The 16,156-nt window shown below is 39.4% G+C and overlaps 1 pseudogene; it reads left to right on the plus strand.

Moving 5' to 3' along the window:
- Positions 1–1,470: 1,470 nt before the first annotated feature.
- The window catches only part of LOC133632952 (ubiquitin-associated protein 2-like), a 44,848-nt pseudogene continuing 30,162 nt past the window's right edge, over positions 1,471–16,156 (plus strand).

Raw genomic sequence — 16,156 nt, forward strand, 5'->3', positions numbered from 1 at the left:
GATGAAATCTTAACATTGCAACACATGCCAATACGGCCGGGTTAACTTATAAAGTGCAATTTTAAATTTCCCGGGAAACTTCCGCTTGAAAACGTCTATGTATGATGACGTATGCGTGACGTCAATTGTTGAAACGGAAGTATTGGGACACATTGTATCCAATACAAACAGCTCTGTTTTCATTGCAAAATTCCACAGTATTCTGGACATCTGTGTTGGTGAATCTTTTGCAATTTGTTTAATGAACAATGAAGACTACAAAGAAGAAAGCTGTAGGTGGGATCGGTGTATTAGCGGCTGGCTGCAGCAACACAACCAGGAGGACTTTGAGTTGGATAGCAGACGCGCTATCCGACGCTAGCCGCCGACCGCATCGATGATCGGGTGAAGTCCTTCGTCGCGCCGTCGATCGCTGGAACGCAGGTGAGCACGGGTGTTGATGAGCAGATGAGGGCTGGCGTAGGTGGAGCGCTAATGTTTTTATCATAGCTCTGACGAGGTCCCGTAGCTAAGTTAGCTTCAATGGCGTCGTTAGCAACAGCATTGCTAGGCTTCGACAGGCGGCACAGCATTAACCGTGTAGTTACAGGTTCGGTGTCTCCTGATAGTAGTATTGTTGATCTTCTGTCTATCCTTCCAGCCAGGGGCTTATTTATTTTGTTTCTATCTGCATTTAAGCACGATGCTATCACGTTAGCTCCGTAGCTAAAGTGCTTCACCGATGTATTGTCATGGAGATAAAAGTCACAGTGAATGTCCATTTTGCGTTCTCGACTCTCATTTTCAAGAGGATATAGTATCCGAGGTGGTTTAAAATACAAATCCGTGATCCACAATAGAAAAAGGAGAAAGTGTGGAATCCAATGAGCCAGCTTGTACCTAAGTTACGGTCAGAGCGAAAAAAGATACGTCCTGCACTGCACTCTAGTCCTTCACTCTCATGTTCCTCATCCACAAATCTTTCATCCTGGCTCAAATTAATGGGGTAATCGTCGCTTTCTCGGTCCGAATCGCTTTCGCTGCTGGTGTAAACAATGGGGAAATGTGAGGAGCCTTTCAACCTGCGACGTCACGCTACTTCCGGTACAGGCAAGGCTTTTTTTTTATCAGCGACCAAAAGTTGCGAACTTTATCGTCAATGTTCTCTACTAAATCCTTTCAGCAAAAACATGGCAATATCGCGAAATGATCAAGTATGACACATAGAATGGATCTGCTATCCCCGTTTAAATAAGAAAATTTCATTTCAGTAGGCCTTTAATTTATATTACTATGTGTTGTCAACTTTGTACTTTTGTATGTCATTGCCTGAAATGAATAAATAAATGGGGGAAAAAAAAGGAAAACACTAGTAAAAAATGTTAATACATATTATAAATGCCTTAATTGTCGCATTATTCAAAACAATCCGCGTCGTCGCCGAGGTTATGTTTGGCGAGAGTGCGCGCGCTCTTTTCGGCGACGCGCACGAAAGTCTTTGATACCACGTGACCCGCAGGACAGGTTCCTATTGGCTGCGGACAGAAAGCAACGTTCAACAACGGCGCGGAGGGTCACGTGACATCTGCTGCTGCTGCTGCTGCTGGCTGGGCGAAGCGTGTTAGCAGGTAACTAAATAACTCACGACGGCGTCTTATTGTTGTTATTCACGCCACGCCAGTCGCCTGCCTCACTCAAAACTTAATAAAATGGCCTTTTTTGGAGGGAAGTGAGCGCCCGTCTTTGGAAACACGGCACTAACGTCGTTGTATATTGTGTCTGTCGGCAGGCCGTTCACACACCGGGCTAGTAATTATGCCGATATTAGTCATATATATGTATGTTAAACATCGTGTTGTATATTCAAACATCACATTGTATCCACTTTAAGGTGTGTGTGTTGTATTTGTGGCGTAAATCACTGCGCATTCTTCTCAGTCACGGTGGTTAGCCCGCCGATAGCATTAGCTTCCATTTTTGAGGGTGGACTTTCACAATAAGACGAAATTCTGCGCACTTTTGTTTTTAATTCGCCAAAGTGTATCGAACAAACCGGATGTCATTTACATGACTAATCGGGCGCATTTCCGGCAATGCGTATCTTTTTTTTAACGTAGGTTCGTCTTCGAGTGTATCGCGTTGTTGCACACGGAACAAAGACAAGTAGCCGCGGCTAACGCGAGCTAGCTCCGGCCATGCTAAGCTAACTTCGGCGTTCGTCACCGTTTCATATTATTTTATTTTTTTGACTTCCTCATACGTGTATATAGTCTCCACCACCGTTAAACTTTCTTGTCGTGTGTCAAGTCTCTACTATTAGCCATCAAATTCGACGGTGAATCTTCGCATTTCCGTCATCCGTCCATCCATTTCCTACCGCTTGTCACTTTCGGGGTCGCGGTGGGTCAAATCAAGACAATTTGTAGTTGATACGTGTCATGTGTTAGTGTCAATAAGTATTGTTGTTGTTATTATTAACGGTAGTGTTTGCATAACATTTGTTGCTGCACACTGGAGGTGTTTTTGTAAAGTGGGGAGGGGGGGGGGGGTTGCAAGATGACACCCACACGGTCCCCTTTGGGGGGCTAAATTTAACTCCTCAATTTGACAGATGGTCTTACATGGTATACTCCACTACACTGTCAGATTGCATATTCACTACCATATTTTTCGGAGTATAAGTCGCACCGACCGAAAATGCATAATAAAGAAGGAAAAATAACACATATAAGTCGCAATGGAGTATAAGTCGCATTTTTTGGGGAAATTTAGTTGATAAAATCCAACACCAAGAATAGACATTGGAAAGGCAATTTAAAATAAATAAAGAGTAGTGAACAACAGGCTGAATAAGTGTACGTTATATGACTCATAAATAACCAACTGAGAACGTGCCTGGTATGTTAACGTAACATATTATGGTAAGAGTCATTCAAATAACTATAACATATAGAACATGCTATACGTTTACCAAACAATCTGTCACTCCTGATCGCTAAATCCGATGAAATCTTCTTCCTCGGTGTCGCTCCTGGTATGTCCTTTCTTTCTGCTGCTCGATTGCCGTTCTCTGCTGCATATTTCACTACGTCCAGCTTGTAATCTGCAGTACCGTATTTTTCGGAGAATAAATCGCTCCGGAGTATAAGTCGCACCGGCCGAAAATGCATGATAAAGAAAGAAAAAAACATATAAGTCGCACTGGAGTATAAGTCGCATTTTTGGGGGAAATTTATTTGATAAAACCCAACACCAAGAATAGACATTTGAAAGGCAATTTAAAATAAATAAAGAATAGTGAACAACAGGCTGAATAAGTGTACGTTATATGACGCATAAATAACCAACTGAGAACGTGCCTGGTATGTTAACGTAACATATTATGGTAAGAGTCATTCAAATAACTATAACATATAGAACATGCTATACGTTTACCAAACAATCTGTCACTCGTAATCGCTAAATCCCATGAAATCTTATACGTCTAGTCTCTTACGTGAATGAGCTAAATGATACTGATATTTTACGGTAATGTGTTAATTTCACACAGAAGTCGCTCCTGAGTATAAGTCGCACCCCCGGCCAAACTATGAAAAAAACTGCGACTTGTAGTCCGAAAAATACGGTAGTTGTCAGATTCATGTTGAAAAGGGTTTTAGTACTCTTGATAACTAGCCAGCTGAATTAGGTGAGTTTGAATAATACACAATGGTTGGTAACAAGAAACTGACCTGTTTATTCAAGGATGAACACAAAGTAGACAAAATTATACATGATAAACAGAAATGGCATCATTGAACTAAGGCTGGGCGATATGGCCTTTTTTTAAATATCGCAATATTTTAAGGCCATATCGCGATACATTATATATATCTGGATATTTTGCCTTAGCCTTGAATGAACACTTGATGCATATAATCACAGCAGTATGATGATTCTATGTGTCTACATTAAAACATTCTTCTTCATACTGCATTAATATATGCTACTTTTAAACTTTCATGCAGAGAAGGAAATCACAACTAAAAAAATCAATATTTTTTTCATACGCTGTTGATCTGGAAATGTTTGCCTCGGCATTTTAATGGTGGCGTGTGACATCGAATGGAGATGTTGACGTGCGGAGTTTCAAACATTCTTCATTCTCTAGCAGGGGACTTTTCAAATGATGCTACATATTAGCAGTAATGCTACTTTTTGTAGCAACGCTTTTGCTCCACACTTGACAAATTACGGTTGTCTGTTCGACATGTTCCCACTTGAAGCCAAACCACCGCCAGACGATGGACCCCCTGCTGTTTTTTGGGGGAATTAATGAATTCTTCCTTCATTCGTATTACCACTCACACGGCTGCGCTAGCATCACAGCTAACGTTAGCCATGCTGCTACCTCTCTGCTGGGAGAGGGCGTATACGTATGTGACGTGTGTAAGAAGGTGCGCTTGCTGTCTGTGAGAAGGAGACACAGGAAAGAGTGAAAAGACCCTGTTGTGTAATGCCCGCAGCTAAAAGCAACTGCGTGAGAACGTATACTCGAATATCACGATAGTCTTTTTCTATATCGCACAGAGACAGCTGACATTTTTACCGGTAACTTTTAATTCACACGGCCGTCTTAACGGTTAGGACACAGACCTGTGGATGTGTTGAAGGTGTGCTGGAAAATGCGGAACGGAAATTAGGGAGCAGCAGAAAAGTGGAATGTATTATTTAAATCGGTGCGTTGGAATTTTTTTTTAAACTGGATCTGGATGGGCATTTTCCCATGCCTTGCCGATACGCATTTTTTGGCATATATCGGCGGCCGATCCGATCCAAATATCGGATCGGGACAACCCTAATTCACTACCGTATTTTTCGGATTATAAGTCGCAGTTTTTTTCATAGTTTGGCCGGGGGTGCGACTTATACTCCGGAGCGACTTATGTGTGAAATTATTATATTATTTATCTCATTCCCGTAAGAGACGAGGCGAATGTCAGCAATCGTCACACACACGTCAACCAATAAAAATTTGGCGGGGGGTGGGTCATGGCAGAAGTGCATTGTGGGTCATGGGTTGCAACCTGCTACTACGTCCGTAGCTATAAAAATGGATCATTTCAACATTGGCGGTAACTTATAAAAAACTGAGAAGGGCTGAACAAAAATGGCATCGAAAAGGATATCATACACTGCAGATTACAAGCTGGACGTATTGAAATATGCAGCAGAAAACGGCAAGAGGAAGCGGCGCATACCTTTTGGAGTTGGCAAAGTTGTTTAGAAGCGACACAGAGGAAGAAGATTTCATGGGATTTAGCGATTAGGAGTGACAGATTGTTTGGTAAACGTATAGCATGTTCTATGTGTTATAGTTATTTGAATGACTCTTACCATAATATGTTACGTTAACATACCAGGCACGTTCTCAGTTGGTTATTTATGCCTCATATAACGTACACTTATTCAGCCTGTTGTTCACTATTCTTTATTTATTTTAAATTGCCTTTAAAATGTCTACTCTTGGTGTTGGATTTTATCAAATAAATTTCCCCCAAAAATGCGACTTATACTCGAGTGCGACGTATAAATGTTTTTTTCCTTCTTTATTATGCATTTTCGGCCGGTGCGATTTATACTCCGAAAAATACGGTATATTTGCTGACTAAAAACTCAGCATGAGCTGAGTTTTTTGTCAGTTTTTTTTCTACTAGGCTGACACTTATTGTGTTCCTTTTTCTCTTTCCCTGCAGATTTTTTCTATTTTGTACATACATTGTTTTGTATATACTGTATATGATGACTTCTGTGGTCAGCAATCAAGCCCGGGGGACTCGGGACAGAACGCTGCCCACTGCCACACAGACAACACAGCCACAGAAACAGATACAGGTGGGTGGATGACAAGTGATAACAAATTTAGACAAACAACGTTATAAACTTGTGCATAGCGTAGATGAGTCATACAGTGACTAATGTTACTGCTCCTTGCCGGTTATATACTGTATGATAACCGCCCCAATTTTATGAAACAAATCAATTAAAATACTCCACAAGGTCAAAACCCACAGCAGGCTCGCCCCAAAATCCACCATTAACAATATGTAGAGCAGAGTAGAATTGTAAACGCTTGATTATTTAGAAACATAATTGACATGCCGTTGTGTGAATAAGGTGTCCTGGAATGACCTCTGTTGTGATCCGGTTCTATTTAGAAAAAACAACTGTTTGGCCTTCTAGGGTGAACTGAGGGGGTCGTTGGGACTGCGGTGGGACCCCAAAGATAGTTTTAACGGTCATATTGATTTAGCGTGAAAAAATTAACACAGTATATTATTTGATACTGGTAGGTTTTGTTGTGATTTTTAAAAATAAATAATGGAAATAGTAATCTGGTCCACGGACAAATTGTAATCACCATTCAACCTTTAAATACAGGAGACGTTTCAAATAACATTTTAATCTTATTATCTAAAACACTTATTTGTGGTCTACAAAAAAAGATCAGTTAGAATAATACATAATGATGGATCTAGAGAACATACAAACCCTTTATTTATTGAATCAAAAATATTGAAATTGTTATGGATGGACTTTGATAAAAGGTTCAGGAAATGTCTATGAAAAACAATTCCTCTTATCTACGCTGATCCCATTTCTCCTGCATGCTTCCTTCTTCTCTCACCTTTACTGCATTCCACACCTCCACCTTCTTATCTCGAGCTGCGCAGAGGATTATGGGGGGTGGGGGGGTAGTCTATTTTTTAGACCGGCCAATGTAAACATAGTAGTGATGATTTTGAAACTTCAATACTGCGGTATCTACAATACCGTTCCACTCCCAGCAAATAACTTTATCCTAAATAAATAAACAAACAAAAAATAAAAAACTAATTTCTGTAAGCAAAAATCTAACTTAAATATTGAACATCTTAAAGTGCATTATTTTCCCCGTTGGAAAAGCTGGGTCTGACATTTTTTTATTTATTGCCATAATGTGATCACGGCATTCTCGTTCGTTTGTCTGTGTTGATGGGCTGATAATGCTCATCGGATTTGAAGCTGAAATATTCCCACAACGGTACATTTAGCTTTGTAATCCTATTTTTTTCCTCCTAATTTGTTACTTTGTGGCAAGTCGCCAGTAGAGTCTGTCTGTGCTTCTTGTGTGTAAGCTGCCTAAAAAGAGGGCTTGCTGCGTCCAGTTAATTATACCGTTAAATAAACCTGCTCAGGTGCAGAGAGCGATGCACAGAGTAACACGTCTTTCTTCCTGTTTGAAGCGAGAGGGTAACAAACGCGGGGCTCAGCAATTCTGATTGGCAAACATGGCTGTCACTCAGATGTCTGTGACGGTGGTGAAAAAACCTCTGCCTCTGGCAGTTACGTAACCACACTAATTAAAACCGATGCCCATTAATTGTGCAGTCCTAGTGTAATGCAGAGATTTCCATTCCCGATTGGTGCACAGCACAGGTGGTGTAAAAGGGAAAAACAACGTTAAGTAACAACAAACGTGAGTCTACTTGCCGTAGTTTGCGTGTTTGCCTTTGCATGTAGTTTTTCTTTTAGCTTCTTTAAACAACCCCTTCCTCATATTTGAAGTGGCTCTTTTAAAAAAAAAAATATATATATATATTGCCACACCATAAAGCCAAAAAATAAGCAAAATATTTGATGCTCGCCAAACTGAAGTCTAGTGTTTCTCTTTTATATCTCAAGCTATAAGATGACATCATCCAAGAGAGACAAAGTAAAGCACATACCGTATTTTTCGGACTATAAGTCGCAGTTTTTTTCATAGTTTGGCCGGGGGTGCGACTTATACTCAGGAGCGACTTATGTGTGAAATTATTAACACATTACCGTAAAATATCAAATAATATTATTTAGCTCATTCACGTAAGAGACTAGACGTATAAGATTTCATGGGATTTAGCGATTAGGAGTGACATTGTTTGGTAAACGTATAGCATGTTCTATATGTTATAGTTATTTGAATGACTCTTACCATAATATGTTACGTTAACATACCAGGCACGTTCTTAGTTGGTTATTTATGCCTCATATAACGTACACTTATTCAGCCTGTTGTTCACTATTCTTTATTTATTTTAAATTGCCTTTCAAATGTCTATTCTTGGTGTTGGGTTTTATCAAATAAATTTCCCCAAAAAATGCGACTTATACTCCAGTTGACTTATATATGTTTTTTTCCTTCTTTATTATGCATTTTCGGCCGGTGCGACTTATACTCCGAAAAATACTGTAGTCAGAATTAATCTTAATATATTTGCTAAGCTGCGGTCTCTCAAAATTTGACAAACGCCAACATTGGAAGCAAGTTTTTCCACAAAATGTTCATTGCCATCTGAACGCCAGTTCCCCCTGGATTCTACCTCTTTTTGTTTTTGTCTCACTCAAGTTTTCTTTCACGCACAGGCAACAGCAGAACAGATTCGTTTGGCCCAAATGATCTACGACAAAAATGATGCCGTCTTTGAGGGCAAAGTCAAACAGGTAACAGTGTTGTTTTTTTCTGTCCGTTTTCTTACTCTCTTACATTGAGTGTTGTTAATGAGAGTAAACCAAATCCCACAGCTGATCGAGGTCACCGGCAAGACTCAAGATGAGTGCATGGTTGCCCTCCACGACTGCAATGAGGATGTAAACAGAGCCATCAACTTCCTGCTGGAGAGCACCTCAGACACAGTGGTGCGGCGTCACACATGTCAATCTTCTCTTCAGTTCAATTATCTGAACAATGTTTTTTTTTTTTTAAATTGCATGTTCAGAACTCCTGGGAGACCGTTGGGAAAAAGCGCAGTCTGGGCAAAGAAGGAGGCCCGTCGGAGGTAAAGGACAGCCGAGAGAAGAAGGGAGGCGAAAGGGAGACCAGTCGAGGGCGAGGGGGGTCAAACAGGCGGGGGGGCCGTGGTGTCAGCCGAGGCCGTGAAGGTAAGCTGATGACAAAAACACCCCTTTTTTGGAGGAAGAGCTAGTAGCTATATAAATCGCTTAAAAAGTGGGTACTGAATGAGAGCGCTTAGGTTTTGTATCGTATATACTTAAAGGAGCCATATGTAAGAATCTGGCCAGAAATTGTACTGCAATCACGGTCAAAATTCTGTAGTCCTCCACCTGTCCCTGACTGAGGTTGCCAGAAACGCAGCCGAATCGATTGGGCTACTCCAAAGAACTTCAAACTTCCACTGCCTCTTACTAGGGGATGAGGTGCTGGGACCAAAATAGCTGAATAGACAAGTGTTTTGTCAATAACAAATCTCTAACCAACACATTTTACACAGAAATTAGACTATTTTCAGGAAAAAGCACATCATGCCTCTGTACAATATCACAACAAATGGCAATCATATGGTTATTGTCAGTACTATCAGAAAACAAAGACTAAAACGAACTACAACCAACGCTACCAATGGTTGTACTGGTGAAAATAAGTAGAGCAGGCTTAGCAGCTTAATGTACGCCCAAAACTAAAAGGAGACATTTTACCAAACTGTATGCCGATAGGCTACTGTTTCAAACGTTTCAGATTGCCATATAACTTGGTATATGTAATTTACAATATGCAAACATGAATGAGGAATTCTTTTATCATGTGATTTGGGTGTCTCCATACGTTTAACATTGCCACGACAGGCGTGCTAATGTTGCAACACGTTTCTTCAGCGTATCAGCATATTGAGAACGAAATAGGCACTGAGACTACCCATATCCACTTAGGTTTTATTTGTCGAAAATATATTTTGCCCTGTCACATCGAACTGGGCTATACGTATGCTCCCATTGACCAAGCTAGCATGCTAAGCATTCGTTGCATGAACATACTAGCTTTGTTAAACAAGATCATAGACTGTATTGGACAATATAGTTTACATACAAAATGTCCATATCCTTTTATTACAAGTAATAAGAAAATGTAAATGCCTTGCATACCTGTCAAGGAGGAAATTAGCAAATTTGGCGTCAGATGAAAAAAATCTTCTCTGCCTTCAGTCGCCTCCATCTTTAAAAGGCATCCACAATACAAATCTTTGTTTTGTTCCTGGCTTTGTCATGAATAAGTTGAGAATCGTAACGAGGCCTTTTAGATTTACTAAGGTCTGACATGTTTAGTAACTTTACCAGTGGCAGTAGCTAGACGAAGATGGCGGTGTGTAACTGGCAACCTGGATGTAATACACTCACGGAATTTCTAATTGGTTAAAACGGTGGAGGGGGGGGCATCGAAATGAAGCAATAACAATGTTTCAGGGCTGTAAATCAAATTTTGAAATGAGCATATCCTGGCTGAACTACTGTTATCAGTTATAGAGGTATTCGGAAAGAACATGATTTATTAATGCCTTTTGACATATCAGGTCCATTTAATGACTTGACGTGCATTTCTTACATATGGCTCCTTTAATAGTTTGTCAAGGTTTTGCCGATATTAGATAAGTCATTTACTTAAACGATAAATGAAGATGAAGTCTATTATTTCCAGCGTCGATAATCGCCATATCGATGTTACGGATTACAAGAGCGGTCACTCTTTTGCGTATATTTAGGCAACGTTTGTACTACATGCACATAAACGACAATAATGATAACCGCTGTAAAACTCCCCACGGTTAGTATTTCCGTATTATATCAAAATTCTCGAAAAACCCTGATCGATAACTGTCTTTGATAAATTTATGGCAGCAATAGCGTTAGCTTGTAAGCGAGCTTAAATGCTAACATGAAAACAAGCGACAATAACGTCTTTTCCCATCAGGAAACGTCATACCCCAATCTAAACTTGTATAAACATGTTACTGTCTAAACAACTAAGATATAGTATTCACATTGAAAATGAAGGCTGTGCTGTCTTTGCACAAAGTAATCATAATAAACTCCACAGAGTTGCGTTGAACACTGATCACCTAATTTGCATTTATTTTATAAAAATATTTAAATACACAAAATAAAACTATGGCTCTTGCTAAGCCAGAACACTACTTGATGTTTCTTTTGTCAAGAAAATATTTTATGTGGCTTTATATTTTAGTTTAAAAAAAACAAACCCAAAAACATCTTGATTACATGATTTGTGTGTGTACTTTTTGAGCACGTTTAACAATACCGTCACCCAGCCCTATAATATTTGTCAGTATCTTAAACAAAATGGCAAATTACTTAAAGTTGTATAAGTGTTTTATAGCTAGATAACCAGTGTTGAGTACTCGTATTACTTTTTGTTGCAAGTAGTAATGTAACATATTGCTTGTTCTTATAATGTAATTAGTTAGTAGTTACTATGTTGAAGCAGTTTTTATTTTGTTCATAAACGTTAGGCTTATTGTCTCACGCTTGTGCGCGGGAATAGATAGAGCTTCTACTCGCTCACTGCGGTGAAGGCCACTAGCTGTTCAGTTTGGAACTACTCTTTAGTCACTCAGCCGCAACACTAGGTTGGTCCACACGGGCAGGGCTAGAGGAAATTTCAAGTCGAGTAGCAGCTTAACATTTGACACACCTAACAGCAGAAAGGAGCTATTGCTAGCTGTTGTGCTAAGTCGCTAACAGAACTGAACAAAATACAATGAGAATAGTGATGAAGTCGCTACAAGAAGAGATCTAGGTTCTCAAGCAAATTGGTGTGTGTGAGCACACGTAAGCACAAAATGAGCACACTGCTAAGTCAACATTAATATAGCTGATGAGTTCATTGCAACAACATTATGACATGTCTAAACACATGACATTCACACCAACATCTGCTGGATGCTGAACTTCAAATGCAATTACTGTCATCTGGTGAGGTTGATTTAAACGATACATTAGCAGATTGCCTACGGCCACTGCTGTTAATGCATTTTGACCCGGTGCGTGTTTGCTTTTATAGACCTCGTGACTATATTAGACTTGATGGTGTGGACTATTTCTGGTATATTATGATAGTTACACCTTTGTTGATGGAATTTTTTTTACTGGTGATGATTCATTACTCATTGAGCATGCAATAACTTGTGGCATTAACCTCACATCTTCAGCGTAGCGTCTCTCTCTCTGACATTTTACTAACCGTTTTTGTTCATTGCTCCCGTCCAGGTCGTGTGGAAGAGAACGGTTTTGATGTTGCGCCTGGAGAAAGGGGAGGAGACCGTGGGCGCAGGGGGCGTGGCAGAGGTGAGTGTCACAAACAGTCAGACACGCAATCTTTGTATGAAATGTGTTGACTTAACTGTAAGCAGTTCTGTCTGACTTGTCTGTCAGAGTATTTCATAATACAGTGGATCCTTTATGTGCAAGTCGCAAAAAATCAAAGATCAAAATACCAAATTCCGCTGTATTTGTTCTTACTGCTGGCAGTGATTCTGAACTTGACACTGAGCTCAATGATTTAGTTTTTTCTAAGTCACGTGAGTGCTGGCAGCCCAACATATCTTTATCCTGTGACTAATTTGACAACATGGTGTGATTTTAAAGTGACTTTTTGTTTCCTCTTGAAGAGCATTTTCACCCTTGTCATTTTTGGTCCAGTTAAAGCAAACTAGTCCATTTGCTCTGCTAGTGCCTTGCGTTCCAAGTGTCGACCCAGTCCATAGAACCCAGGACCAGACCAAACTTGGAGGTGGGAATCTTTGGGCACCTCACGATTCGATTACAATTACAATTCAGGAGCTAAGATTCGATTAAAAATTGACTATTGATGCATCTTTAATTGATATATATTTATGCAGGTTTACATTTTTTTCGTTTAAAAAAATAATTGTTTATCACTTGCAACTTAAAAAAAAGAAAACACATTTTTTGAATAACAGCGTTAAATTACCGTATTTTTCGGAGTATAAGTCACTCCGTCCGAAAATGCATAATAAAGAAGGAAAAAAACATATAAGTCGCACTGGAGTATAAGTCGCATTTTTTGGGGAAATTTATTTGATAAAACCCAACACCAAGAATAGACATTTGAAAGGCAATTTCAAATTAATAAAGAATAGTGAACAACAGGCTGAATAAGTGTACGTTATATGACGCATAAATAACCAACTGAGAACGTGCCTGGTATGTTAACGTAACATATTATGGTAAGAGTCATTCAAATAAATATAACATATAAAACATGCTATACGTTTACCAAACAATCTGTCACTTCTTATCGCTAAATCCGATGAAATCTTATAAGTCTAGTCTCTTACGTGAATGAGATAAATAATATTATTTGATATTTTACGGTAATGTGTTAATAATTTCACACATAAGTCGCTCCTGAGTATAAGTTGCACCCCCGGGCCAAACTATGAAAAAAACTGCGACTTATAGTCCGAAAAATACGGTATATCTCACATTTATTAAATTAATAAAAATGTGTGCAAAACTGGACCATGAGAACCATAACAATTTCCCTTGTGGATTATTAAAGTTTGCGGTCAGATACATTTTAGACTGTGTTCATTACTTTATTTACAATAAATACATCGATTATCGATTACTGACGTTTAGTAATCTATTCTATAATCGTACATGTGCGAATTGCAATGTATCTAAAAATCTATTATTTCCCCTCAGACTGTGACCGCTTCAGAGATGGTTCTCGGTCTGGTTACAAGTAGACTCCAGTGTTGAGTGAGGCAACATTGTACAACTTATTGTAACTGAATGTGGCGCATTGCCACGGCAAGTTAATCGCTGCCACACCTTGAAAAATTAGTTTTTTTTTACGTGAAAACAAACTAAAACAATAATGTATTGTAGCCTCCGGAAGAAGTGACACAAAGTTCAACTCTATTTTTAACTTTTATTGCCAATCTTATGTTAACAACCGGCACAATTCCAACAGGTTTTACCTCCCGTGCAAAGTCTTGCGTCTCCGTGCTTGTAATGTGCACAGGATGTAAACAAGATGCACGCGGTTATCTGGAGCGTATTCAGCATGTCTGCGATACGGATGTGCGGACAGTGATCTACAAAATGTGCCAATATTAACAAGACGGGGGTGGCTTTTAAATGTGACATCGTGGTCGCTGCAGCTCGTCTCTTTTGTCATGGACATCGAGGGACAGAAGTAGAGTCTCCAAACACGAGCACATTCTATAATAACACCAGAAAAAGATGCTAGATTTGTTGCTGGTCGTTTTTAATAAAAAAGTTACTAAAAGTCTCGAGGCACTTTGTACAATAAGAAACAACAATTGAAAATATGGCAAAACGATATAAAATATATGTTAATAGTAATTAATAACATTTGTTTTTAAATGTATGTATACATTTTTTTGAGCCTTTTAAAAAAAAAAAACAACATAGCAAATTGTGCGATGTCATGGTGCCCACACCGCCACAGGCATCAATTTAGGGGAAACCCTGTTAATTCTTAAATCTTATGTCTGTAATACAAATGTGTAAGTAGCTTAATTTATTAGACAATGTGTGCTTACATGAAGATTTGTCTTTTGATCTATGAGCAAGTATAGTTTTGTGTTTTCGCCAAGCTTGGTCTTTGGTGGATTGCGTCACATGTTTGGAGAACTAACATAGCGTGTAACATCTATTTGTGTCGGCAAGCCTTCCAAGTATTTTGGCACTCAACATTTGTGGAATCAGCTTAGTCCTCACAGCTGCCACCTATTGAGGTTCAGTGGATATGTGTTCTAATATAGTTGTGGGCCTTCACCTCCTCCTAAACATGTAGGTTATTACTTAGTCGAGTGTCACATTTTGGGCATTAGAGATTGTCCAAAGCTTAGGCGTGCCATGCAACCAGAGGTGGATAGAGTACCCAAAAATTGTACTCAAGTAAGAGTACCATAACTTTACGATATTATGACTTAAAGGCCTACTGAAATGAATTTTTTTTATTTAAACGGGGATAGCAGATCTATTCTATGTGTCATACTTGATCATTTCGCGATATTGCCATATTTTTGCTGAAAGGATTTAGTATAGAACGACGATAAAGATTGCAACTTTTGGTATCTGATAAAAAAAAAGGCTTGCACCTACCGGAAGTAGCGTGACGTAGTCAGTTGAACATATACGCAAAGTTCCCTATTGTTTACAATGATGGCCGCATGAAGTGAGAGAGATTCGGACCGAGAAAGCGACAATTTCCCCATTAATTTGAGCGAGGATGAAAGATTTGTGGATGAGTAAAGTGCAAGTGAAGGACTAGTGGGGAGTTGAAGCTATTCAGATAGGGAAGATGCTGTGAGAGCCGGGGGTGACCTGATATTCAGCTGGGAATGACTACAACAGTAAATAAACACAAGACATATATATACTCTATTAGCCACAACACAACCAGGCTTATATTTAATATGCCACAAATTAATCCTGCATAAAAACACCTGCGTGTTTGTTATGCTAGCTCCTAGCTCCTCTGCTAGCTCCTAGCTCCATAGAACACGCCAATACAATTCAAACACCTGATCAACACACACAATCACTCAGCCCAAAAGACCGTTTACCTAACCCAAGGTTCATAAAGCTTATATATTTTTAAAAAGTTACGTACGTGACGCGCACATACGGTCAAGTTATCGAATGTTTAGCAGCCAAGGCTGCATACTCACGGTACCTGATATTCAGCTAGGAATGACTACAACAGTAAATAAACACAAGACATATATATACTCTATTAGCCACAACACAACCAGGCTTATATTTAATATGCCACAAATTAATCCTGCATAATAACACCTGCGTGTTTGTTATGCTAGCTCCTAGCTCCTCTGCTAGCTCCTAGCTCCAGAGAACACGCCAATACAATTCAAACACCTGATCAACACACACAATCACTCAGCCCAAAAGACCGTTCACCTAACCCAAGGTTCATAAAGCTTATATATTTTTAAAAAGTTACGTACGTGACGCGCACGTAGGTACGGTACGTGTTATGCTAGCTCCTCTGCTAGCTCCTAGCTCCATAGAACACGCCAATACAATTCAAACACATGATCAACACACACAATCACTCAGCCCAAAAGACCGTTCACCTAACCCAAGGTTCATAAAGCTTATATATTTTAAAAAAGTTACGTACATACGCAAAAAAAAGCCAAAGCTGCATACTCACAGTAGCACGTCTGCGTCTTTGTCATCCAAATCAAAGTAATCCTGGTAAGAGTCTGTGTTGTCCCAGTTCTCTACAGGCGTCTGTGTATCCAAGTCAAATGTCCTCCTGGTTAGAGTCTCTGTTAATCGAGTTCTT

Source organism: Entelurus aequoreus, linkage group LG17 (assembly GCF_033978785.1).
Source record: "Entelurus aequoreus isolate RoL-2023_Sb linkage group LG17, RoL_Eaeq_v1.1, whole genome shotgun sequence".
NCBI lineage: Eukaryota > Metazoa > Chordata > Actinopteri > Syngnathiformes > Syngnathidae > Entelurus > Entelurus aequoreus.